Source organism: Scyliorhinus torazame, chromosome 9, assembly GCF_047496885.1.
Source record: "Scyliorhinus torazame isolate Kashiwa2021f chromosome 9, sScyTor2.1, whole genome shotgun sequence".
Taxonomy (NCBI): domain Eukaryota; kingdom Metazoa; phylum Chordata; class Chondrichthyes; order Carcharhiniformes; family Scyliorhinidae; genus Scyliorhinus; species Scyliorhinus torazame.
The window spans coordinates 55,057,161-55,084,472 of record NC_092715.1 but is presented as its reverse complement, the minus strand read 5'-3'; the positions used below and the strand labels follow the sequence as shown (position 1 = coordinate 55,084,472).

Below are 27,312 nucleotides of genomic sequence, written 5' to 3'. Positions count from 1 at the left end.
GCGTAGAGATCCTCTATGCGAGGCATTAGATAACGGTCGAGTCGGGAAGCCGTATTCACTGTAAGTTTATAGTCGCCACACAAGCGAACTGTGGCATCTGGCTTCATTACAGGTACAATTGGTGCTGCCCAGTCAGCAAAACGGACGGGCCTGATAATACCCAAACGAGTGAGCTCCCCTTCTACCTTCTCGAGCAAGGCGTAAGGCACAGGGCGCACCCGGAAATAGCGTGGCGTGGCTCCTGGTTCAACTTGGATACGGGCTACGGCCCCTTTTATTTTCCCCAAACCAGGCTGGAATACATCTGGGTATCGTCCTAGCACCTCAGTCAACCCTCCAGAAACTGTTTGGAGGATGTGCTGCCATTGCAACCGCAAATGGCGCAACCAGTTCCGACCCAACAGGCTGGGCCCCTGGCCGCGCACCACGATAAGTGGGAAACGCCCCTCCTGGCGTCCATAAACAACAGGGGTCATTGTAGTTCCTGCAATGTCCAGTGGTTCCCCCGTGTAGGTGGCCAACGTGGCCTGTGAGTCGGTTAATGTAAGGGTCTGTATACCCTGCTTGATGCGGTCGAATGTCCTCTGGGCGATCACGGAGACCGCTGCGCCAGTGTCCAACTCCATCTCAAGCGGGTGACCATTGACCCGTACTGTCACCTTTATGGGGGCCACATGGGGAGCTGCCACACAATGCAGCTGCAGGCAGTCGTCCTCCGTCTCCACGTCCTCAGGAGTAGTCGCTGCAGGTTCATCCACATGGAAGGTACGGCCCCTGGGCTGGTCCCAGTTTCGGTCGGAACGATGGCGCCTCTGGCGCCCCCAGGACCGGTGTCCGCGACGGAGTCGGCGCCTACAAGTCTGACAGGGACATGGCTCCTCATCCATTGGTTTTGGAGAAGGCTCCATTCGCGGAGGAATGTCCGACGGCCACTGGCGTCGGTCCGGACGTCGCCTCGCCCAAGGTACCACAGGAGTGCGGCGGGATGTTTTCGGACGGAAGGGGTTGCGCCCCAAGGCATGCACTTCCATTCCCTGTAGCTCCTGCACTCCTCGTTCTGCGCTCTCTCGGGACAATACTATTTGAATGGCCTGTTGAAAAGTCAATGTTGGCTCAGCTAACAACTTTCTCTGGGTGGCCGCATTGTTAATACCGCAAACCAAACGGTCGCGTAACATTTCTGACAAGGTCCCACCATAGTCACAGTACTCCGCAATCGTGCGTAGCCTGGATAGAAAGTCGGCAAGGGATTCTCCTGGGGTCCTCTCAGCGGTATTAAACCGGTAACGCTGGACTATCGTGGACGGGGTTGGGTTAAAATGTTGCCCCACTATATTCACAAGTTCATCAAACGTCTTGGTGTCCGGCGCATCTGGGTACGTAAGGCTCCTAATCACCCCAAACGTATGCGGGCCGCAGGCGGTGAGCAATACGACCACCTGGCGCTCGTTTACGGTGATATTGTTTGCCCGGAAATAGTAACTCATCCGTTGTGCGTACTGGTTCCAGCTTTCCAGCGCAGCATCAAAACATCCAAACGTCTGTAGGGGCATGGTATAATAGAAAACAACTTCCAACCTGCATCCAACAAAAATCCAGGGAGGTGGCTTCAGCAATGTAGACAGCTATTCACTTTAACCCTCGTCGCCAGTTTTGTAAGGGCCACGAAGAATCCAGCACGAGTTTTAAGGATACAAAGTAATAACATTTATTTACAATAACATATATATATATATGCAGCAGCAACTTCCCTTGCTGCACACTTCTTCCTGCTGGTTCCAAACTGGCCAGCTTTATTTATACATGGAGTTTACTAATGGTTTCTCTGCCCCCCTCGTTGGGGAAGCTCATACTCCCACAGGATTGTGGGATTGTCATTAGTCCCCAGCCAATGGTAAGCAGGCAGGTTATAACAAATGTGCAAAGGTAAATATAAATATATACACAGGTCTGTGCCCTAGCCCCTATCGCGATACTGTGTGCTGCATCTGTGCCAACTTAGCTGGTCTCTACCTTTCAGGCCTCACGGACCCTAACGCTATGTCTAGGTGGATTCCCAGGCGGTACATCAAGAGTGGAGGCAGCCTGCTACGATTCCCACCCTGTGAACTGGGTCCCCTTTGGCGGCTGTCTTCTGTAGCGACCAGGCCTGGATGGGCCTGACTGTTGCTCATGTCTCCCAGGTGGAGTGGTGGCGCCCAGTTCTGGCCGCCGCCCATCAGATGCGCCAGGGACAGAAAGGGGTGGGGAGAGTCAGATACTGGGGTGTTCAGGCACCTCCCCTGCGGGTGTCACTGGCACGGGCCCATCACCTTCTCCTCCCCGGGGTGCCTGATGGTCACCGGGCTAGTCATTGGGATGGGGGTGTGAGTAGAGCTAACCCCTGATGCTGTCCTGCCACCTGGTGCTGCCAGTCCTGGAGGCTCCTGTCACAACCAGGGTCTTAATGCTCAAGGCGATGGCACACAGGGAGTGGCCCACCTCCCTCTAGGACTATGCCACATCAGCCAGTGATTGTGCCACCTCCATCATGCCTGGCTCAGATCAGCCAGCACCGGGCATTGCCACCAATACCCTCAGTGGCTAGAGCACGACTGCACAAAATGCCCCAGGCCTTGGACATCCAGACCCATCGCCCCCAAGGCCTCCACAACGGACGCCAGCCGTATGGTGTTGGTTTGGGTGGCAGGCACTGTCAGCACCACCTCCTGCACCTGCAGGCGGTTGGACTCCTCCAAATCACTTGCAGGCGGATGGTTGCTGACAAGCCCGCATGCAGTCCCTGGCTGTGTGACCTCATCTCCACTACTGATGGGACCGCCCTTTCCAGAAGCCCAAAACTCGTCCGGACGGCAGTTAGTCTCTGGAGTCGGGCCGCCTTCCGACCGTCCGCCCCTTCGGGGGTTTCTACCACGACCTGCTGTACCACATCGCATGTGTTGTGTGCACCAGATAGTACCTCAGGAGCCTCCTCGCTAAAGTGCCCAACCAAGGTGAGTGTCTCTGGGATGGTGGAGGGTGTTGGGAGACAGCGGTGTCGGGGAGTCAGTGTCATTACCGTACTGGTGCTCCAGGTGTCTTGGGTTGCAGTTCTCGGCTTCTGTCACTGTCCATGTCCTCCTCCTCGCTGCTACCTGCTTGGGGTTAGGGGACACCAGAAGAGCCCCCCTCATCGCCAAGTAATCCTACAAGACACAAGACATGGTGCATGATTAGGTCGCAGGTTAGGGTGTGGTAGAGGGTGTGGAGTGGAGTGGCATGTGGGGGTGGTGGTGACACATGTGCAATGGGGAACCCCAACTCAACAGGGTCTCACTTCATCCATCGATGCTGACCTCTGCCTCTGCAACTACCCACTCTTCGGGCACACCAATCAGTTCCAGGGCCCGCTGCTCCGCTCCGGTGAGGGGCCCCAGGTCCAATGGTCCCCCTCCGGTCTTTTCCCTCTCCTGGCAGTTGTGGGCTGCCTTCTCTTGGGGGCAGAGCGGGTAGAAACAGTGTTCGGCAGTCACATCTGGTGGCCTGTGTCCAGGGCAACCGGCATGGCAGCCGATATGGGTGCTGGGTAGGGAGTGTCTCCCAGGTGGTGCCCGGTAGGTGGGGTCTGGTTGTCCTCTGGGTGAAGGGGACAGGTTATGGATGTATGGCACAGTGCTTGCTACTCACCCTGACCGCCCTGAGGAGGTCATACAGTTTTTTACAAGATTGCTGTCCGGTCTTGGTGGTGGTGCCCATATGATCTGCCACCTGCACCCAGGTCTGGTGTATGGCAGCGAGTGACAGGCTCCTTCCCACCCCAAGGTACAGGATGGCCCGCCTCTCCTCCACCAGCTCCGCGTCTGCAAACTGGGGTGCCGCTCTCTGTGCCGCCATCTTTTTTTAAAAAATGTTCTTTATTCCAAACGTGTAAAAAGCAACATATACAAAAACACACTCCACAAACTCACAATCCACAGTTTGTACAATTGCCCCCCTTTTTACACCCCCCCCCCCCCAAACGACAACAGTTCCTCAAACATCATCATGACCAACCCCCACCGTGTCTCGAAGCCCTTCACTGACCCGCTCAACTCAAATATAATCTTTTCCAACCGGAGAAAATCGCAAAATCGAAAAAGTCCCCCAGCCAGGCCGCCACCCCCGGCGGCGTTTCTGACCTCCAATTTAGCAAGATACTTCGCCGGTCAATTAGAAGGGCGGAGGCCACAACATCAGCCCCTTTCCTTCCAGCAGCTCCAGCACTTCCGATACCTTAAAGATCACCACCATTGGGTCCGGCCAGACGTCCATCCCCACAATTTTAGATAACGTCCCAAACACCACTTCCCAGTATCTCTTCAACCTCTCAAAACCCCAGAACATGTGCACATGATTCGCTGGCCCTCGCTCAGACCTCTCGCACTCGGCCACCCCTTAGAAGAACCCACTCATCCTCGGTTATACGTACCAGGTCATATGTACACTGTGCACCACCTTGAACTGAATAAAGCTCATTCTCGTGCAAGGCGGTTGAACTCACCCTATTTACCGCCTCGCACCACAGCCCCCAGCAGATCTCCCCCCCCCCCCCCCCCCACGCAACTCCTCCTCCCATTTGTTCTTGATTCTCAACACCTGTGCCCTGCTCCCCCATATGACCCATAACCCATCCCCCCCACCCATATATATCCGCCATCCTGCACTCTCCCAATTTATCGGGGAGCAGCAATTGCTCCAATAAGGTGTACTCCGGCAACCTGGGAAACGTCCTCTACTCCTTTTGTGCAAAGCCCCTGCATATATCTAAATTCACTCCCCCTTGGCAACTCAAATCTCTCCCGCAACTCATCCAGACCGAGAAACTTCCCTTCCAAGTACAAGTCCCTCGCCCTCTCCAGCCCCGCTTCCCTCCACTTACCGTACATCCCAACCTCCCCCGGCTTAAACCTGTGGCTCCCACATAGCGGTGTCAACACCGACATGCCCGCCTACTTTTTTAAAAATTGTATTTTATTCCAATTTTATATAAAAGGTCACAAAGCAAACAATTTGGGAAACAAACACCCCAACACACAACTATACAGTTTGTACAAATTTTTCCCCTTTTCCAGCCCCCCCACCATGAGAACAACTCCTCAAACAGGGCCATGAACAACCCCCACCTTGCCTCAAAGTCCTCTGCTGACCCCCTTAATTTGTATTTGATCTTTTCCAGCCGGAGAAAGTCATATAAGTCACCCAGCCAGGCCGCTCCCTGGTGGCGTTGCTCAGTGCCCTTCCAATAAATTTCTTCGCCAGGCAATCAGAGAGGCGAAGGCCACAACATCGGCCTTCCTCCCCTACATCAGCTCCGGCATCTCCGATATCCCAAATATCGCCACCAAAGGGTCCGGCTCAACCTTCTCCTCGTTAGCACCGCAAACACTCCTGCCCAGAATCTCTCCAACTTTTCGCAGCCCCAGAACACGTGTTTGATTTGCTGGTTCCCGCCCACACTCATCTGCCACCCCAGAAGACCCCACTCATTCTTGCCCAGGTCATATGTACCGTGTACCACCATGAACTGTATCAGGCTCATACTTGCGCACAAGGAGGTCGCACTTACCCTTTGTAGTGCCTCACTTCAGTTTATCTCCCCTTCCAACTCCCCCTCCCACCTCTCCTTAATCTTCACCACCTGCTCACCTCCCTGGTCTCCCAGCCACCTGGATATGTCCCCGATCCTACCCTCCTCTTCCACGTCCGGGAGCAGCAATCGCTCCAAGAGGGTGTACCTCGGTAACCTGGGGAACTCTTTCCAAACCTTCCGCGCGAAATCCTTTACCTGCAGGTATCTAAACTCGTTCACCGGGAACACTTCACTTTTCCCTACATTTAGCAGATATCCCGAGAATGCTCCGAACTTCCCCAACAGATCCATAATCCTCTCCATGCTCTCCAGCGGGTCCGATACATACAATAGCAGGTTGTCCGCGTGTAGCGACACCCGATGTTCCCTACGTCCCCTTGTAATCCCTTGCGACTCTGTCGACCCTCTAAGTGCCATCGCCAGAGGCTCCATAGCTAGCGCAAACAACAACAGCGACAGCGGGCACCCCTGTGCGGTTCAAAGTTTCCTGAACCCATATCATTGGACCATACACTCGCCACAGGTGCCACATATAACAGGCGTACCTATGTCTCAAACTTCGGCCCAAACCCGAATCTTTCTCGGACCTAAAACAGATACCGCCACTCCACCCAGTCGAGTGCCTTCTCCACATCCATTGACACCACTACTTCCGGTACCTGAACTCTCAACGGGGCCTTGATCACGTTTAAGAGCCTCCCTATATTACTAGAAAGCTGCCTGCCTATTTGATCCTTGATGTACCGTCAATTACCACGAGACGAGAATGGTGAAACAATCGAGACTTTATTGCACAAGATGTTGTGCCCCCTGCAGCTGGAACCAAAATGGGAGCAGCGCAGGAGAGCACACACTTTTATACGCCACCTGCTAGGAGCCAGCAGGCTGGGTTTTACTGTTATACCTGTAATAGAGTGGCAGTACCGTAATACACGCAATGTGTTACCAGTGGTGTTTACCACAGTCCTCCACAACTACCCATGAGACACAGCCTTCCATCCTTCCTGCCACCAACTTAACCAACACTTTCAGATGCGTATATGACCGACATTCCAACAGATCGTTCCACTCGTTTGGTATCAGTGTGATCGTTGCCTGTGTCATCATCTCCGGCAGCTCCCCCTTCTCCAGCACCTCATTAAACATTCCCAAGAGATGTGGTGCCAGGTCCGTCGCAAACTACTTATAAAATTCCGTTGGGTAACCATCGGACCTTCCCCATTCTCCCACAGTTTATGGTCCCTTTTAAATTCAATGGCCTCTTCTGGCATTTTGAAATAATACTCAGTGCCTTCAAATGTGACCCACAGTTTCACCGGTATGGCCATCTAAAATGGCCACCCGCAAAAGATAATGGGAATTGTGGTCAGGTTGGGACACATACGGTACACAGCCCCTGTGTATTGTGTAAAGATAAACCAGACCTAACTGAAAACTCACACCTGCTAAAGGTCAATCATCGATTTCCCCAGGACAATGGGACACAGATCGAAACGTAGCAACAGTAGAAGACTTGGGGGCGCCTATTTTCCTTATACGGGAGTGCATACATGCCTTGGACAACAGCAGCTAGGACCCGCCCAAGCCATCGAGGTACCTGCCCTTAATTGGCCAGAATCGATTAGGGTGATCAAAACCCCCTCGATCCATTGGATCCCGAGTTGGGACCGCCCAAAAGAGCACGAAGGATTGGGGGGATAAGAATTACGCAACCAGTATTCGGTCTCTTTTGGGACAGGCCTCTGCTCCGACCAACTGCAGCATATCGACCAGCCAAGTTCAAGGACCCGTGATCGCTACCTGAAGGACGAGCCGCAGCCGAGATGAACCTAAAGACTTCCAGCTGGCACATGTGAGGATCCAGATAAAGGCCTTATCTAACCTGCACAGAGCCGGTCACTTGGAAGTTAAGTAAAGGTCATTTTAGTTGTTTGGTGTAGTTTAATAAGTAGCCGCGTGTAGATTATTACGCATAGAAACAAGCCTGTGTTTAATAATAAATTATAGTTGAACTAACAAACTGGTTGTGTGGTCATTTGTCCAATACAAAAAACATACTCGCGGCTTGTGGTTCAGGTAAATGAGCAACACCGGGTACAGCACCCCAAACCAAATCTTCCTTCACTTCAACACTGCCTTGGCCCTGTTGAATCCAGCACGCCTCTTCACCAGCTCCGCACCAAGGTCCTGGTATAGTCAGACACGATTCTCCTCCAATTCACAGTCTCGCTTCGCACTGGCCCACTGCAGGATCTTCTCCTTTTCCACGAACTTGTGCAACAGCACAATCACCACCTGGTGGCTGCCCTGCTCTCGGCTTCTGCCTTCGAGACCTGTGGGCCCTGTCCACCTCTGGGACCTTGTCCAACACCCTCTCCTCCACCAACCGGGACAGCATCCTCGACACATATTTTATGCCGCTCGTTCCTTCCACACTCTCTGGCAGACCCAGGTTCTGAGCCTGGACCTGTTCTCCTGCTCCTCACTCTCAGTGACTTGCATAGAGGTCCCCCAGGAACCCGACCCCACCTCCAGGGACATATCTGATCGATCGGGTCGGACACCACCTTCTCCACCTCACGTATCGTCGCCCCTTGTGCCTCAAGGCACTTCTTTACACAGTGCATCAGTCCTCGTAGAGGTGCATCTGCGCCCTCAATGGTCTTCAACCAGTCGCCATGCATCTCCTTCCTTTGCTGACAAAATTCGGCTTTGATAAAGGCCATCAAATGCTCCATCTAGGACTTTCCCATGGGCGACGATGCTTCCCCCTCCGCCATTCTCGCAATTGTTTCTGCGCCACAGGTCTCCTCCAATTCCATAGCCAGGTCTTTAACTGTTTTTTGCTGGGTCTGGTAGCCATTAGGCATGCCAACCTTGGGGAGAACCTCTCCCTCTACACCTTCTGTACCACTTTCCTGTCGGAGCTACCCCACTAGTGGGTATAAAGTGCCCAAACCAACACCTTCAAACCGGAGCAGCCCATTCACTACATGGCTGCCGCCGGAAGTCCCCTCCATGCTGCCATCTTGTTTGCTGGGATGAATGTGTGTGTGGGGAGCAGAGTGTTAATAGGTGGCTACATCTTGTCAGCCTCGAGTGTCAATCCCTATTCCGGAGTATCCAACACCATTTCTGATTAGAGTCCATCGTGTTCCACGTGGCACCAGTGCTAGTCTTGGTATTATTTATGCAATTTTGCACTTGAGCAAATTTCTTTCGAAGGGATTAAGACATACTAATCAGAATATAGAATCATATGAAAATGAAATGAAATGAAAATCACTTATTGTCACAAGTAGGCTTCAAATGAAGTTACTGTGTAAAGCCCCTAGTCGCCACATTCCGGCGCCTGTTCGGAGAGGCTGGTACGGGAATTAAACCGTGCCGCTGGCCTGCCTTGGTCTGCTTTAAAAGCCAGCTCTTTAAGCTTTGTGCTAAACCAGCCCCTAAACATATCACTCATATCAGACTCCACACATGCCATCCGCACTCAGTCAAACTATTAAGGGATCCTATCTGAGACAATTTATCAGAGCCATTATCATCAAATTAATATTGATGAGGTTTCAACTCACCTCTGTCTCGAGAGGCAAAAAGCAATCCTTTTCAAAATTTTAACCATTTACGTTTACTGCACAGAAGGTGGCCTTCCATCATCTGTTTTGTTTCAGCAATTTTTAAAAAGTACAATGTCATTATACAAAGTCATGATGTTTCCTTAAAACCCTTCGCCTTACAAAGAACAAACAAAGAACAAAGAAATGTACAGCACAGGAACAGGCCCTTCGGCCCTCCAAGCCCGTGCCGACCATACTGCCCGACTCAACTACAATCTTCTACACTTCCTGGGTCCGTATCCTTCTATTCCCATCCTATTCATATATTTGTCAAGATGCCCCTTAAATGTCCCTATCGTCCCTGCTTCCACTACCTCCTCCGGTAGCGAGTTCCAGGCACCCACTACCCTCTGCGTAAAAAACTTGCCTTGTACATCTACTCTAAACCTTGCCCCTCTCACCTTAAACCTATGCCCCCTAGTAATTGACCCCTCTACCCTGGGGAAAAGCCTCTGACTATCCACTCTGTCTATGCCCCTCATAATTTTGTATACCTCTATCAGGTCGCCCCTCAACCTCCTTCCTCGACATCAAGTATCTGCTCCTGTAGAAAGAGTTCCGGTGAGCACGATCTACACAAATGGGAACTGAGTCCTGTAGCTGGGTGCTTCCTGGCATTCGGAGCACCGAAAAACACACTATTGAAGGCCCTTTCGGGGATATACGGGCCTCAGCGGGGAACGCCCGACGAGGCTGTACTTAGTCCCGTTTTCTGCACTGAAGAGCTCTGACCGCCGGAAATCATCAGTGCAGATTATTGGGACCCAATTTTTAAATGGTGGCCCGATCTTTCGACTCTCGAACCTCCTCCAAAGCCCCAACTCACCAATAAGGTGTGGGCCGCTTCATGTCAGAAGCCTGAATCTGGCAGTTCCGACCTGACTAGCTCCATTGCGGGGACAGGTATTTCAATAGAGTCAGATCAGGTTTTTAAAGAATCAAAGTTCACAGCTCCTTGTGAACCATAGTGTGCGTGAGGGGACCTTTTATTTAAGTCTTTCTGAGGGCCTATTATCATCTATTAGAATAACAGAACACCCGTGCCCCAAAGATAATGTTGTTTAATTGATAGCTATGGCTTTCTGATCTCTGCAGTCAATTTCACAATGCTTGCTGACATAATTCAAGCGGTTTTATGTGTTTGTGGCTTCTGAAATTTAAAAGATCCTAGATGATTGAAGCTTCCATTAGTTTTTCCAGACCTTTCATTTCCAAGCATAGAGGAAAGTGACCATGGGATCACATCTTTTCAAAGCTTTTTGTTAGACATACAGCTTTACACTGTGGTGTAAAGTGCACAGTGGTTCAATAGGCATGGAAGTGCAAGAACTTGGCATGGGGTTGAGCTGGAGGGCAGAGTTTGGCATAAAGGGGTATATAGGTGAAAGGGCAGAGCTTGGCATTGGAGGTGTGAAGCATCTGAGGAGGTGGGTGGAAGAGCAGAAACTGCAAACGGGGTATGAGGAAATATGGAGTGGTGGGGAAGATCTCACAGCACCGAGGCAAGTCTTTTAAACAGCCCACCTCTGCAATAGGCAAGTTCTGTGGCTGCCTCCGCACTTCTTCCCGGGTTGGCTGGCCCAACCCCAGCTCACACCCGGCCCCAGAAATGAAGATCCTGCCTTTCTGGGCACTTTTGCCGGAGGTGGGCAGGCCGAACCAGGAATTTCTCCAGCTCCCCTCTTTGCCTTGAGGATGTGAATACAGACATAAAATTCTAATCTAAGACCTGAAAGTCAGAGTATGAATTGACCTTTAAAAGATCATAATACCTATTCTAATAACAATTCACTCAAAACTGTTGTTTATTGGATTCATTATTCATTGCAATAGCTCATGTTCAAAATTTGAAAGATGCCCAGTTGTTAATCTACACAGGAGTTAAAATTCAGTTTAATCGGACAATAAGGTCTCACACTATTCAGTTACAAATGCTTATTTTATTATTTATTACTAGCAATTTAGTATTGCTAGGTTAATTCTGGAAAGTAGATCACACGGAACTGAAGGCATGTATAATGGGGTAGAAAACAAAAAACTGGTATCATAATGTAAAAATTAATTCCAGATCAATGCATGCCATATGACAATGCCTGCTTTCACAGCAAGAAAGAAATAATAAAAAGGACTTTATCTCAAAATATTGGTATGGGAAAACCTATTAAAATTTGTATTATGCAGCGTAGGATGAATTTTTAGTTGGCATATAAAACATATTAGATTGAAACTCTAGAGTAAAGTGACATGAATATGCAATTCAGTCCTACCCTTACACTGGAATTTCAATGGATTTATGCCGAAAATCCACCCCGTCTAACCATATCAGAAAAGTCACAAATTTAAGATGACTAGATTCTATCAAGTATTTGAACCTAGCTCTTGGCTGGTAGTTGGAGTTCAGAATGGAGCTTTCAGCATTTCCCACTTTGCTGAAAATATATTAGTGATAATGACCCAAAAGAGGTACCTACTTGGCTTCCTATCCTCAATTTGACAAACATCACAAAATTTCAACAGCTTACCTGAAGAATCTGCAAGATTGTATGAAGAATGAAGAGGAGATTCGAAAGCATGCACCAACAAATTAACATTCATCTATTTGGTTCTTCCTTTGGCACTTGTACAGGCGTCAGCTTCAATTATTTATTCGGAGCTTGCTGTGCAGTCTATCAAATTGCCACATGGTTCACAAATTGTTTATTTCTATTTTCATTTGATTCGTGAACAAACAAATTGCTCATGGATTACTTGTTTTTTGTGCCAACTTTTTCCCCTATTCCATTTCTATTTTAAAAAATATTTTAATTTGGTTTTTAACATTTTATACACGGAAAACACAAAAAAGGAATAACAGAAGAACCTCCCCACTCTACCAACCAACCCACACGACTCGAAGAATAACCCCCGCTTCCCCCTTACCAGCTGACGGTAACCAACTCTTCATCGTGAAGAATAACCAAATCCCACCTCTTATGGAACTCCTCAATTGACCCCATCCCCCCCTCAAGGTGAACTTCACTGTCTCAAGATACAGGATCTTCATCAGGACCACAGCCACATTGAGGCACAGGATGGACAAGCTGACCTCCACCTCAACAGGACCTGCCTGTGAACAATCAGCGAAGCGAAGATTAAAACATCCGCCTCTCCCCCGTCTGCAGATCCGGCAGGTCCGACACCCCAAATATGGCTTCCAGGGGACTGGGTTCCAAGTCCAAGATCGCTGACATGGTGCTGAAAAAGACCTCCAAAATGTCTCCAACTTCGGGCAGGATCAGAACATATGTACATGGTTGGCCAAGCCTCTCCCACACTGCTCGTAAGTAACCTCCACCCTCTCAAACAACTGGCTAATTGTTGAGAGTAGGATGGCGGAGCAAGCACAAAGGACCGAATGGCTTTCTCCTGCTCCTATTTTCCATGTTTCTATCTTTACCGCTTGGACCCGGCCTGCCAATGAGAGGGGAGGCTGTTCCACCTCAACAAATCATCCTTGACCCTGCCCACCAGGCTCGTAAAATTAAATTTATGGAGCCAGGCACAATCCTGAGCCACCTGCACCCCCAAATACATGAAGTGAATCGTCGCCACACGAAACGGCAATCCTCCAAAGCCAGCATCCGTCCCTGCCAGGGAGACAAAAAAGCACTTGCTCTTTCCAAATTCCATTTGTAACCCAAAAAAGCCCAAATCGCTTAAGCAGCCCCTTTATATTTCTCACTGTCATAAGCTGCCTGAATACTATTGGCTGGGGACAATTGGGTATCCCATATTTGTTAGGGAGCATGAGCTTCCCCAACGAGGGGGCGGGAAATCATTAGCAGTTTCACCTGCATAAATAGAGCTGGCCAATGTGGTACCAGCTGGAGTAGGAAGCAGTGGTGAAGTACTACTGCTGCTGTATATAATTATAAATAAAGTTCTTTTCTTTTGACTCTACAAACTCGTGCTGGATTCTTCATGGCCTCACAAAACCCACTGTGGGAACCGTGTTGAAAATATACAACAAAGTCATCAGCATACAGAGACACCCTACACTCCCCACTCTTCACTGTCCACCTTCATTTATCGAAGCCCCTTAGTGCAATGACCAAGGGCTCTATCACCAACGCAAACAAAAGGGAGGACGTGGGACACGCCTGCCTCGTTCCCCTATGCAGCTTAAAATATCCCGAGTTCCCTGTTCCATTTCTGATGGCTTGGTTAGCATAGAATTTACAGTGCAGAAGGAGGCCATTCGGCCCACCCAGTCTGCACCGGCCTTTGGAAAGAACACACTACCTACGCCCATACCTCCACTCTATCCCTACACCTCCACCCGGTCCCCGTAACCCCACCTAACCTTTTTTTTTTGGACACCAAGGGCAATTCAGCATAGCCAATGAACCTAACCTGCACATCTTTGGACTGTGGGAGGAAACCGGAGCACCCGCAGGAAACCCATGCAAACACGGGGAGAACCATCCACACATATAGTGACCTAAGCCGGGAATTGAAACTGGGACCGTGGAGCCGTGAAGCATTTGTGCTAACCACTATGCTACCGTGGTTCTCCTGTTGGTTTATAATTTTGTGGCATCAGTTTCCCTTTGCCACCTGTCCCGAGAGGCTAAACATCATGTGGGTTCCAGAAGATTGATATGCAAAAACTGTTCAATGGGAAGTGGGAGGGGCGAGGTACAACCCCAAATCTTACCCATTCATCTTGATGTGTTATCTGTGTTGGATTAACACGGACTGCAACTCGATGCAGTATCACTTGAAAACAGGCTTCCAACGCTGTAGATGGTTCAACACTGCTTTATTGAACTTGCCGAGTAATGTACATAGTTCGCTGTGAGTCGACACTCTACCAATCTAAGCTTGCTAACCTTGGTCTGGCTTGCCCAGACTTGCCCTGTGCCATGTTGTAGTGGGTGCTGACTGTACATTGCACCCTGACTGCTGCAACAGCTATCAACAGTACGAAGAGGCCGGGCCTTCCTGCCTCGTGTGTTTTATACTGGTAATGTCCCCTGTAGTGTCCTGCCTGCTGATTGGTTGTTCTGTATTCTGTATGGTGATTGGTTCCTGTGTGTGTCCATCACTGCCCGTCTGTATCTCATTATGAACACGAGTGCATATTATGACCTCTCCCTTTTAAAATAAATTTTGGATGCTTGTGGCTGTGTGCTTGTATTTACATGTGTGACTATGTGCAAAATGGTGAGTGAGTGAACATATATACATGGGAAGGTGTCTATCGTGCATTTACAGAACAAGGTGAACAAAAGTAACAGTTAAAGTCTATAAGTCCAGTCTTTGTGATGGGCGGTGGATTCGTGTCGACCGCCTTAGAGGTGGGGGGGGGACGATGGCGCCGGCGTCTCGACAGGCGGGATTGCTGCCAGATTGGCGGGCTCATAGTTTGAAATGTCCGGAGGAGGCGCCTCGACATACGGAGGGGTGTGGTCAGGTGGTGGTGGCAGGCAACTTTGCGCAGTGCCCTTCTGTTGCGCCTGAGAATGGAGCCATCAGCCATGCGAACAATGAAAGACCTGGGGGCAGCCTGTCGTACAACAGCTGGGGTTGACCAATCTCCCTCAGGCAGCTTGATGCGAACAACATCTTCTGGAGCCAGCACAGGCAAATCAGTTGCATGTGCATGATACGTGATCTTCTGCTGGTTCCTGAGTCGCTGCACTTTTCTTAGCACCGGGAGGTGATCAAGGACTGGAACGTGGATGGCTGGAACAGTTGTCCGCAGGTTGTGATTCAGGAGTAGTTGAGCCCGAGACAGACCAGTCGACAGAGGGGTTGCCCTACATGCCAACAGTGCAAGGTTGAAATCAGATGCAGTCTGTAGCCTTGCAGAGCAGCTGCTTGACAATGTGGACCCCTTTTTCCACCTTCCCGTTTGACTGCGGGTAGTGGGGACCGGATGTGACATGTTTGAAGTGGTAGGATTGTGCAAAGTTGGACCACTCTTGGCTGTGGAAATATGGACCGTTGTCGCTCATCACTGTGAGTGGTATACCGTGCCTGGCAAACGTCTCCTTGCAGGCCTTGATGACTGATCATAGAATTTACAGTGCAGAAGGCCATTCGGCCCATCGAGTCTGCACCGGCTCTTGGAAAGAGCACCCTACCCAAGGTCAACACCTCCACCCTATCCCCATAACCCAGTAACCCCACCCAACACTAAGGGCAATTTTGGACACTAAGGGCAAATTTATCATGGCCACTCCACCTAACCTGCACATCTTTGGACTGTGGGAGGAAACCGGAGCACCCGGAGGAAACCCACGCACACACGGGGAGGATGTGCAGACTCCGCACAGACAGTGACCCAAGCCGGAATCGAACCTGGGACCCTGGAGCTGTGAAGCAATTGTGCTATCCACAATGCTACCGTGCTGCCCACAATTTTGATTTTGACATGAGGTCCGACAGCTTCACAACTTCTGGGTAGTTCGAAAAGTAATCGATCAGAAGTACATAGTCACGCCTATTTGCGTGAAAGAGGTCTATTCCCACCTTGGACCACGGAGAGGTCACGAGCTTGTGTTGTTGGAGCGTCTCCTTGGGCTGAGATGGTTGGAATCTCTGGCATGTGGCGCAATTGAGGACCATGTTGGAGATGTCCTGGCTGATCCCAGGCCAGTAAACTGCCAGTCGAGCTCTGCGTTGGCATGTCTCGACTCCAAGGTGACCCTCATGGATCTGCTTGAGCACCGTGGCCTGCATGCTGTGGGGGATAACAATTCGATCCAGTTTCAACCACCGTCAAATCATCCTTGACATTAAAAAACTGGGGGCATTGCCCCTTGCGCCACCCATTTGCAAGGTGGTGCATTACCCTTTGCAGCAGAGGGTTTTTGGCAGTTTCTGCTCGTATCTGGACAACACGTTCATCAGTGGTCGGGAAGTTGCTGGCGCACATCTGCACCTGTGCCTCAATTTGGCAAATGAAGTCTACATGTTCGCATGTAGTGATGGATCTGGATAGGGCATCTGCGATTATCAGCTCCTTGCCCGGTGTGTAGACAAGGTCAAAATCATATCGGCGGAGTCGCAGAAGAATGCGCTGTAGCCAGGGCGTTATGTAATTTAAGTCCTTCTGGATGATGTGGACTAAGGGTCTGTGGCCTGTTTCCACCGTGAACTTTAGCAGACCGTATATGTAATTGTGGAATTTAACGATTCCTGTTAGGAGACCCAGGCACTCCTTCTCAATTTGTGCGTACCTTTGCTCGGTTGGAGTCATGGCCCTGGATGAGTATGCCACTGGAGCCCAGGACAAGGAGTCATCTTTCTGGAGGAGCACCGCACCAAAGTGCTCCTTGCACGGCTTGCGTCCGTGGATATTTTCGTTTCATTGGTCGGGTCAAAGAACGCCAGGACTGGGGCCGTGTTGAGCTTTGCCTTAAGCTCCACCCACTCCGCTTGATATGTTGTTGTCCACTGGAATACTGTGGTCTTTTCTACTCGGTGCCGGAGGGCTGTGGTGTGGGATGCCATGTTAGGAATGAATTTTCCCAGAAAATTCACCACCCCCAGGAAGCGTAGTTCTTGTCCTCTGGGGTCTTAATGCCATTGATTTCCGTTACTTTGTCGGAATCAGGTTGCACACCCTGCTGGGATATTTGGTCGCCCAAGAATTTGATTGAAGACAGACCAAATGAGCATTTGGCCCTGTTCAGCTTGAGGCCATTCTCGTGGACCCTTTTAAGTACCTGTTTGAGCCGATGTATGTGCTCCTCGGGGGTCGTGGACCAGATTATCACGTCATCCACATAGACTCGCACACCCTCGATGCCCTCCATCATTTGCTCCATTATGCGGTGAAAGGCTTCGGAGGCTGAAATGATACCGAAGGCATGCGGTTGTAACAGCACCTGCCGAACGGAGTGTTAAACGTGCAGAGCTTCCTGCTGGAGTCGTCCAGTTGTATTTGTCAGAATCCACGTGAGGCGTCCAGCTTGGTAAAGAATATGGCGTGTGCCATCTCAGGTTATTTCTTCCTGCTTCGGGATCGGGTAGTGCTCCCTCATGATGTTGTGATTGAGGTCTTTGGGATCAATGCAGATTGGTATTTCGCCTGAGGGCTTCTTCACGCAGACCATGGAGCTGACCCAGTCTGTTGGTTCAGTGACCCTTGAGATGATGCCCTGGCTTTGGAGCTCTTGCAGCTGCGCTTTTAAACGATCCTTTAGAGGAGCTGGCACCCGGCGTGGTGCATGAATGACTGGGGTGACATCCGGCTTGAGTAGTATTTTGTAGCGATACGGGAACGTGCCCATCCCATCGAACACATCGGGATATTGCACGAGGATGTCATCGATATCAGCATGAAGATTCACATGAGATGAGGTAGTCGGAGGTGCAGAGGACGTGGCATGGATTCGCTGTACCAGATTAAGGAGTTTACATGCACAGGCACCGAGCAGGGATGCCTTGTCAGGCCTGACAATCTCGAATCTTAACGTCACCGTGATTGCCTTATGGGATACAACTAGATGACATGATCCACTAGCAGCTATGGCATTGCCATTCTAATCAAGGAGCTGGCAGGCTTGTGGAAGAATTTTGGGTTGCTCTCGGATGCTGTTGAGGTCTGCCCGGGATATGAGGTTTACAGACGCACCAGTGTCCAGTTTAAATATGATTCTGCACTGATTCACTTTAACGACAGCGCGCCATTCGTCACCAGAATCCACACTTAGGATTGAGAGGCGCTTTGAATTAGTGGAGGAGACATTCTCACGCGTGGTGATAATGCCCACCTGATATGGAGACTCGAGGCACTCATCATTTGGGTCTGTTGGGCTTTCGGGATCGGAATCCTGCATGCCTTGCTGTATGCAGTAGACAGGTCTGTGTTGCTGCTGGGATCGCTGGCTTCTGACTGGTGGAGTGGATCTGCATAAGGCCGCATAATGCCCAGGCTTTCCACATTGTAGACATCGCCTTCCTTTGGCTGGGCATTGCCGCTTTAAGTGGGCGGAGCCACAATTTCGGCACGTCATGACGCTGACGTCAGTGCGTTCCGTGCGCCTTCGCGTCTGCGCAGTGCGGTCGGCCGACGTTCGCATATGCGCAGTAGGGTTTTCGGCCGCATTGTCCTCCCAGTCGCGGTGCACCTGCGCGGGGCCCCGTGGAAAGCCCGCGAAACGGCCACTCTCTTCAATGTTCGGGCCCTGCAGCCTAGCGATGGCCTGTACAGTTTCTGCCTCGTGGGAGGCTAGTTTTGCCGTTTCTGCCGCCATGATGTGCGAGTAACGATTTCTGGCATGTTCATGGGCAACGCACGTTCCGATGGCGATTGGGAGGGTCATACGTTTGATTTTAAGGAGCTGCTCCCGCAGGGAGTTGAAATGGATCCCGAAAACGATCTGATCCCGGATCATGGAGTCAGCAGTTGAGTCATAGTTACATGACTGCGCTAGGATGCGGAGATGGGTCAAAAAGGAGTGAAAAGGTTTGTCCTTACCCTGAAGCCTCTGTTGGAAGATGTACCGTTCAAAGCTCTCATTCACCTCGACTTCACAGTGGCTGTCGAATTTTTGCAGAATGGTCTGAACTTTGATTTATCTTCTCCTTGGGAAAACGTGAGCGAGTTAAAGATGTGGATGGCGTGATCCCCCGCCGTCGACAAGAGCAGCGCGATTTTCCTGGCATCTGATGCTTCCTCAAGGTCGGATGCCGCAAGGTGTAGGAGGAACTACTATCTGAAGACCCTCTTATTGGCGCCGAGGTTGCCGGAGATCCGGAGCTGTGGAGGGGCCTGGACCTTTTCCATACCGCTGGCTGTTTGCTACTTGCTTTCCGGTCGTTTCAGATTTATTCGAGGTAGGTCCATTAGAGTTGATAGTTTCCTGGTACCATGTGTTATCTGTGTTGGATTAACATGGACTTCAACTCGATGCAGTATCACTTGAAAACAGGCTTCCAACGCTGTAGATGGTTCAACACTGCCTTATTGAACTTGCCGAGTAGTGTACACAATTCGCTGTGAGTCGACACTCTATCAATCTAAGCTCGCTAACCTTGGTCTGGCTTGCCCAGACTTGCCCTGTGCCATGTGTAGTAGGTGCTGACTGTACACTGCACCCTGACTGCTGCTACAGCTATCACCAGTACGAAGAGGCCGAGCGGTCTTGCCTCGTGTGTTTTTTACTGGTAATGTCCCCTGTAGTGTCCTGCCTGGTGATTGGTTGTTCTGTATTCTGTGTGGTGATTGGTTCCTGTGTGTGTCCATCACTGCCTGTCTGTATCTCATGATGAACATGAGTGCATATCATGACACATCTCTTAACATTCACGCACATCAATGAGCAGGGGATCACTAGATGGTGAACAGGCACAGCAATCCTTGCTTGGTCTATTGTGCTGCTTTCAGGAGACAACAATCTCCTTTGTTGGGGGTTCTTAAACTGTTTTATGAACTGAGCTAGTAACACCATGGGTATTAACCGATTTTAACTTAATTAGTAGCACTCTCATCTTTGAGTCAAGTGTGTGTTCAAGCCCATTATCAAGTCTCTAGCACATAATCAAAGCTGTTTCTCCAGGGCAGTACCGAGGACGTGCTGCACTTGTGGAAGTGTATCAATTGGATGAAAAATTAAATCAAGATTGTGGTGAATGTATTATGCCAATAATCCACCATTGTATTTGTATCTGTGCTGTTGCCCTTGTAGGCTCCTCCTATGGGCCTTTGTATGGCATTATCCATAGGGGAACATGTTGGGGCCTGTATGGGCTCCGCCCATGGCTCCTCCCCTTGAAGGGAGGTATAAAGAGCAGTCGGCCTGTAGGCGGTTCTCAGTATTGGATCAGTCGCAGGCAGGCACTGTTCTAAGTTGATTAAAGCCACAGTTTACTTCTACTCGCGCCTCAAGTGAATTGATGGTCGCATCAATTTAATTAACTTAAACGCATCTATGGAATCGGCCCTCAAACCTGACCGACTGGAACTCGATCCGCAGGCCGCGGGGGCTAAATAAATTTTTTCGCACTGGCTGCGCTGCTTCAAGGCCTGTCTCGCAGCCTCCTCCATGCCTTCCGTCATCGACGAACAGAAGCTGAGCCTCCTCCACATACAGGTGAGCCATCGAATCTCTGTTCAACTTGACGAGGCCTCCTCCTACGCAGACGCCCTTGCGATGCTCGAACACCTCTCTGTACGGCCCGTGAACGAAGTCTACACGCGACACATCCTCACCACTCACCGCCAGCGCCCCGGGGAATTGCTAGAAGACTACCTACGCGACCTCAAAGCCCTCGCACGCAGCTGCAACTGCCAGGCCATTACGGCCACTCAACATATGGAACTCGCCGCCTGAGACGTCTACGTGGCGGGAGTCCGGTCCAACTACGTGAGACAGCGCCTATTTGAAAAGGGGGCCCTGGACCTGGATCAGATGGTAACGTTAGCCTCCTCTCTGGAAGTAGCGTTCCAGAGCCTTAACGCGTTCCCGGCTGACCACGCGACCCCTCGTGGATCCCCGACCAAAGACTACCCCAGGCCTGTGCCGCACGGCCGCCCGCCCACCATGGGGGTAACCCTGCTATTTCTGCAGCCAGTCCCAACACCCCCGGTAGCATTGCCCGGCCCGTAACGCGAACTGCAGCAGCTGCGGGAGAAAAGGACATTTCGCCAAAGTTTGCCTGGCAAGGTCCAAGAACTCTAACTCACAGGCTCAATCCTCAGACTCACAGGCCCGCAGACCCTGCTGTTTGGCAGCGTGTCTGCCGACTCCACCCCCTGTAGACGCTTCATCAGCCTCGTGCTATCCGTGGGGGCAGCCATCTTCCAGCCCTCACAGCACGTGCGACTCACGGGGGCCGCCATCTTGACCATCCTTCCCCACGTGGCTGGCCATGTGCGATCCATGGAGGCCGCCATCTTCCTCACCGCCGGCCACGCTCGACCAATGGGGGCCGCCATCTGCTACGCCGCTCGACGCGTACGATCAACAAGGGCAGCCATCGCGGAACCGCCCCAGCACCTCCGACCACGCCGGCTACCCGCAACTCAGCGCGGTCACCCTGGACCAGTCGCGACCCAAGCACCTCCGGAGCTCCATGATGACTGTCCGGGTAAATGGGCATGAGACGCCTTGCCTTTTCGACTCCGGGAGCACAGAGAGCTTCATTCACCCGGACATGGTAAGACGCTGCTCGCTCCCAACCTTCCCGGCACACCAAACCATCTCCCTCGCCTCTGGGTCGCACTCGGTGCAAATCAGAGGGTGCACTACCGCAACCCTAGCAATACAGGGCGCCGAGTATGCCAATTTTAAATTATATGTGCTCCCAGACCTCTGCGCTCCTCTCCTATTGGGATTAGATTTCCAATGAAAGCTCAGGAGCCTAACTCTGAAGTTCGGGGGGCCCTTACCCCCACTCACCATATGCAGTCTCGCGACCTCCCCCACTCTTCGCAAACCTCACCGCCGACTGCAAACCAGTCGCCACCAGAAGGAGGCGGTATAGCATCCAGGACAGGACTTTTATCAGGTCCGAGGTCCAGCGACTCTTGCGGGAGTGAGTCATCGAGGCCAGCAATAGCCCCTGGAGAGCTCAGGTGGTGGTCGACAAGACCGGGGAAAAGAACCAGATGGTTGTAGATTACAGCCAAACCATAAACCGGTACACTCAACTCGATGCGTACCCCCTTCCCTGGATTGCAGACATGGTAAACCAGATCGCACACTACTGGGTGTTCTCCACGGTGGATCTGAAGTCTGTATACCACCAGCTCCCAATCCGCCCGGAGAACCGCCACTACACGTCTTTTGAGGCAGACGGGTGCCTTTTCCACTTCCTCCGGGTCCCCTTTGGCGTCACGAACAGGGTTTTGGTGTTCCAAAGGACAATGGACCGAATGGTGGACTGGTACGGGCTGAGGGTCACATTTCCGTATGCATCTGCGACCATGATCAGCAGGACCATGACGCCAACCTCCACAGATTTCTCCAAACCGCCCAAACCCTAAACCTCACGTACAAGAAGGAGAAATGCGTTTTCCGCACAACCAGATTAGCCATCCTCGGCTACGTCGTGGAAAACGGGGTTCTAGGACCCGACCCTGACTGTATGCGCCCCCTCCTGCAACTCCCCCTCACCCACTGCCCCAAGGCCCTGAAGAGGTGCCTCGGCTTCTTTTCATATTATGCCCCAACTATGCGGACAAAGCCCGCCCACTAATCAAGGCCACCATCTTTCCACTGGCAACTGAGGCCCGCCAGGCCTTCAGCTGCATCAAGGCGGACATCGCCAAAGCCGCAATGCGCGCGGTGGACGAGTCGTCCCCTTCCAGGTGTAGAGCAATGCATCAGAGGTCGCTCTCGCCGCTACCCTCAATCAAGCAGGCAGACTGGTAGCGTTTTTTTCACGCACCCTCACCACCTCCGAAATTCGGCACTCCTCAGTCGAAAAAGAGGCCCAAGCCATCGTGGAAGCCGGCACTGGAGGCACTACCTCTCTGGTAGGAGGTTTACCCTCGTCACCGACCAACGATCGGTAGCCTTCATGTTCGATAATACGCAGCGAGGCAAAATCAAGAACGATAAGATCTTGAGGTGGAGGATCAAACTCTCCACCTATAATTACGATATAGTATATTGTCCTGGGAAGCTCAACGAGCCCCCAGATGCCCTGTCCCGCGGCACATGCGCCAGCGCGCAAGATGACCGACTACAGGCTATCCACGATGACCTCTGCCACCCAGGGGTCACCCAGCTTATCCACTATATCAAGGCCAGCAACCTGCCTTACTCCACCGAGGAGGTCAGAGCCAAGACCAGGGACTGCCAGATCTGTGCGGAGTGTAAACTGCACTTCTATCGACCAGATAAGGCCCACCTGGTAAAGGCAACCCGGCCCTTTGAGCGCCTCAGTATCGATTTCAAAGAGCCACTCCCCTCCAATAACCGCAATACATATTTCCTCAACACTATTGATGAGTTCTCCCACTTCCCCTTTGCAATCCCTTGCCCGGACATGACCACGTCCACCGTCATTAAAGCCCTACATAGTGTCTTCACCCTGTTTGGTTTCCCCAATTTTGTCCACAGTGACCGGGGCTCGTCGTTCATGAGCGACAAACTGCGTCAATACCTGCTCAGTAAGGGCATCGCCTCGAGCAGGACTACCAGTTATAACCCCAGGGGAAACTGACAGGTGGAGAGGGAGAACGCAACTGTCTGGAAGACCGTTCTACTGACCCTGCGGTTCACGAATCTCCCAGTATCTCACTGGCAGGAGGTCCTCCTCGAATGGTGGACCGATGCGCTCCACTCTATTAGGTCCTTACTTTGCACGGCCACAAACGAGACCCCTCATGGCCGCCTATTTGTTTTCCTTAGGAGATCCACCTCAGGGGCCTCGCTTCCGTCCTGGCTGAAGACACCGGGGCCAGTCATTCTCAGAAAACACGACAGGAGCCATAAGTCCGATCCTCTGGTAGAGAGGGTCCAGCTCCTACACTCCAACCCCCAGTACGCTTATATCGAACACCCCGATGGCCGACAAGATACGGTCTCCCTCCGGGACCTGGCGCCCGCCGGTTCCACCACCACCACCGCCCCTCCACCATATCTCGCCCAACCTACCATGACCAGCGCCCCTGGCCCTATATGGCTCCCGCGCTCCCTCCTGCCCGCCATCCCCCCTTCACCGATCCACAGGAATGAAGCACCAGAAGAGACGCTCCCGGAGTCCACTGCTGTACCTGCACAGGCGCCCTCACTACCGATGCCAGCACGGACGAGCTCGACACCAGGGCCAGCAACAACGCCAGAGCTTCAGCGATCACAGCGCACAATCCGTGCGCCGGACCGGCTGAACCTATGAACCAGTCACCCCCGTTGGACTTCATTTTTTAACAGGGGGTGAATGTATTATGCCAATAATCCACCATTGTATTTGTATCTGTGCTGTTGCCTTTGTATTTGTATCTGTGCTATGCTGTTGCCCTTGTGGACTCCTCCTATGGGCCATTACATAAATAGATAGAATTTACAGTGCAGAAGGAGGCCATTCGGCCCATCGAGTCTGCACCAGCTCTTGGAAAGAGCACCCTACCCAAGTCCACACTTCCACCCTATCCCCATAACCCAGTAACCCCACCCAGCACTAAGGGCAATTTTGGACACTAAGGGCAATTTAGCATGGCCAATCCACCTAACCTGCACATCTTTGGACTGTGGGAGGAAACCGGAGCACCCGGAGGAAACCCCGCACACACCCATAGGGGAACATGTTGGGGCCTGTATGGGGTCCGCCCATGCCTCATCCCCTTGAAGGGAGGTATAAAGAGCAGTCGACCTGTAGGCGGTTCCAGCATTGGATCAGTTGCAGACAGGCACTGTTCTAAGTTGATTAAAGCCGCAGTTTACTTCTACTCCCGTCTCGAGTGAATTGATGGTCGCATCAAAGATATATATTTAAGGTGCCATCCGTATTCAAAGAGGATAAAAGAGCATCGCAGCCAACATTTTTCTCCCAGCCAACACCACCAAAAACAGATCTATTAATCATTCACTGATGGAGAATGGCTGACACATTTGCAAATGTGCACTTTAAAAGTGTTTCTAAAATATGAGTTAATTTGACACTATATTAATATTATTAACAGGCAAATTAAGCAAATCAAAATATTGATATCCTGTAGAGGGTGTGAATGCAAATGTTATTTCCCACCTGTTTCTATATTCTTGTCTTGCCAATTATCTTTCCTCCTTCCCTGAAGGAGATGACTGCTTACCATAGGCATTAGGTACACCAAGTAATCTGCTCAAGCATCCAGTATTCATTCCCGATCCTTTTCTGACTGACACTTGCACACGTGTTTCAGTGAAGGGTCAGTACCGGGACCCCTTTTTGAGTCCTCAAACTGGGAAGTGGCCAGGCTATTGATAATTGTCATGCAAACTTGCATTATATCAGCTAACCTAGCAAAACCCAGGGACCAAACTCGAGATCTTTCTTGTCTATATAACTCACAAAAATAACCGATGAAGCCATCGAGGAAGCTCTAAAAACCACATTGTATGATGAACACACCAAGAGGAGCGGCACAATAGCACACTGGTTAGCACTGTTGCTTCACAGCTCCAGGGTCCCAGGTTCAATTCTAGCTTGGGTCATTGTCTGTGTGGGGTCTGCACATTCCCCCCATGTCTCTGTGGGTTTACTCCGGGTGCTCCGGTTTCCTCCCACAAGTCCCGAAAGACGTGCGGTTAGGTGAATTGGACATTCTGAATTCTCCCTCTGTGTACCCGAACATGCGCCGGAATGTGGTGACTAGGGGTTTTTCACAGTAACCTCATTTGCAGTGTTAATGTTAGCCTAATTGTGGCAATAAAGATGATTTTTTTAAAATTTGGAGAGTGACAAAGTGCTGTTTGCCTGTAGCTACTATTCTACACAGAGAAGTGTGGTGATGTGCATCAATGTAAATGCATGTAGGCTAGTTAGACACTAGAGGGAGCACCAGTGACATCACACACACACACCCAACCAATAGATCAGTTAGATAGGACATGACCAATGGACATTCACGATACACAGAGGTGACACCACCACAGGAGGGCATCACATCAACCCATATATAAAGGCCACCACACATATGATCTGCCTCTTTCCAGTGGAGACAGTCAGTGAGTAGAGACACAGGGTTGATTCAATATTACACCCACCACGTGGATTGCAGCAACTGGTTAGTCAGTCTGGGTAGCCATAGTAGGATTAGCAGTAGTGTCGAACCCGAGTAATAGAAGTGTAAACAGTTTAATAAACGTGTTGAAGTTATCTCCACGTCTGAACCTTCCTTTGTCAAGTGCACCACAAGGAAGTCGCTTATGTTACACCTAGAACATAACAAATCAAGAAGTATTATTTATTTAATTATACCCCCCCCCCCCCCAAACCCTTTCAATTGTTTGTTCCCTGTTTTCATAAAGGTGCTGCCTCTTCCATAAATGTCTCATTTTCATATGTAAGCCTAAACAGAGAGTGGAGGGCATCACAACTGAGTCGAATCTTGACCTCTCTCAAAATATACAAATATGTACCTTTCCATCAAAAAATCACTGGAAACAATTCTGACTAACTTTATCACCCCAACCCAGAGGCATTGTGACCAACTTTAGGAACATAATCTTTGTTCTGGCTGAGATTACCTAACCCTTTACTGGCTGATTATTAAACCTGGGATCTGATGCTCTGCATAGCTTTGAATCATAACATCAAGTGAAATTACCAATTAAGACTGTCTTTAATGCTAAAAAATTCTCCAAGCAGGGAATTGAATTTGTAGTAAGAACCTGAGGGTGGATTTATTTTAGTAAAGGGTTGACGATCTGGAGAAGATATATTTCTTAAAATTATGATATTCCAAATACTAACACACCGAAATGATCCTAGCCCATGGTAATATAGTGGCTATGGTACTGTGCTACTAACTCAGAAGGCACGAGTTCAAATCATCAAAAATATTTGAGAAAGCTGTTGGAATTGCATAAAACAAATTGTTTCATTAATATTTTTCAGTCTAGCCTCCACAATGTAGTTAATTTTTAAACTTACTCAAAAATGGTCTGGCATGCCACTTAGAACAAAGAACAGTACAGCACAGGGACAGGCCCGTTAGCCTTCACGCCAGTGCCGATCATGATGCCTATCTAAACTAAAACCTTCTGCAATTCCAGGGTCCGTATCCCTCTATTCCCATCCTATTCATGTATTCGTCAAGATCCGCTTCAACGTCGGCATCTTATTTGCTTCCACCATCTCTGGTGGCAGCACATTCCACGCATTCACCACCCTGTGTGTAAAAAACCTGCCTCGCACATCTCCTCTAAACTTTCCGCTTTGCACCGTAAACCTATGTCCCCTAGTAATTGACTTTTCTACCTGGGAAAAAGCGTCCAACTATCCACTCTGTCCATGTCACTTATAATTTTGTAAATCTCTATCAGGTTTCCCCTCAACCTCTGTTGTTCCAGTGAAACAATCCAGTTTATTCAACCTCGCCTCACATCTAACCCAGACCAGGCAACATTTCGATAAACCTGTTCTGTATCCTCTCCAAAG

The 27,312-nt window shown here is 50.5% G+C and overlaps 1 protein-coding gene across 4 annotated transcripts in view; it reads right to left on the bottom strand.

Moving 5' to 3' along the window:
* Positions 1 to 27,312, bottom strand: part of LOC140429212 (neurolysin, mitochondrial-like) — a 108,647-nt gene that overhangs the window by 16,073 nt on the left and 65,262 nt on the right. The window contains exon 11 of one of the 4 annotated variants that reach the window (XR_011949014.1): positions 3,059 to 3,185. The exons of the other annotated variants lie outside the window; for them this stretch is intronic. The gene's annotated coding sequence lies outside the window, so the exon portion shown is untranslated. The remainder of the gene's footprint in view (positions 1 to 3,058; positions 3,186 to 27,312) is intronic. 4 annotated transcript variants of the gene reach the window in all.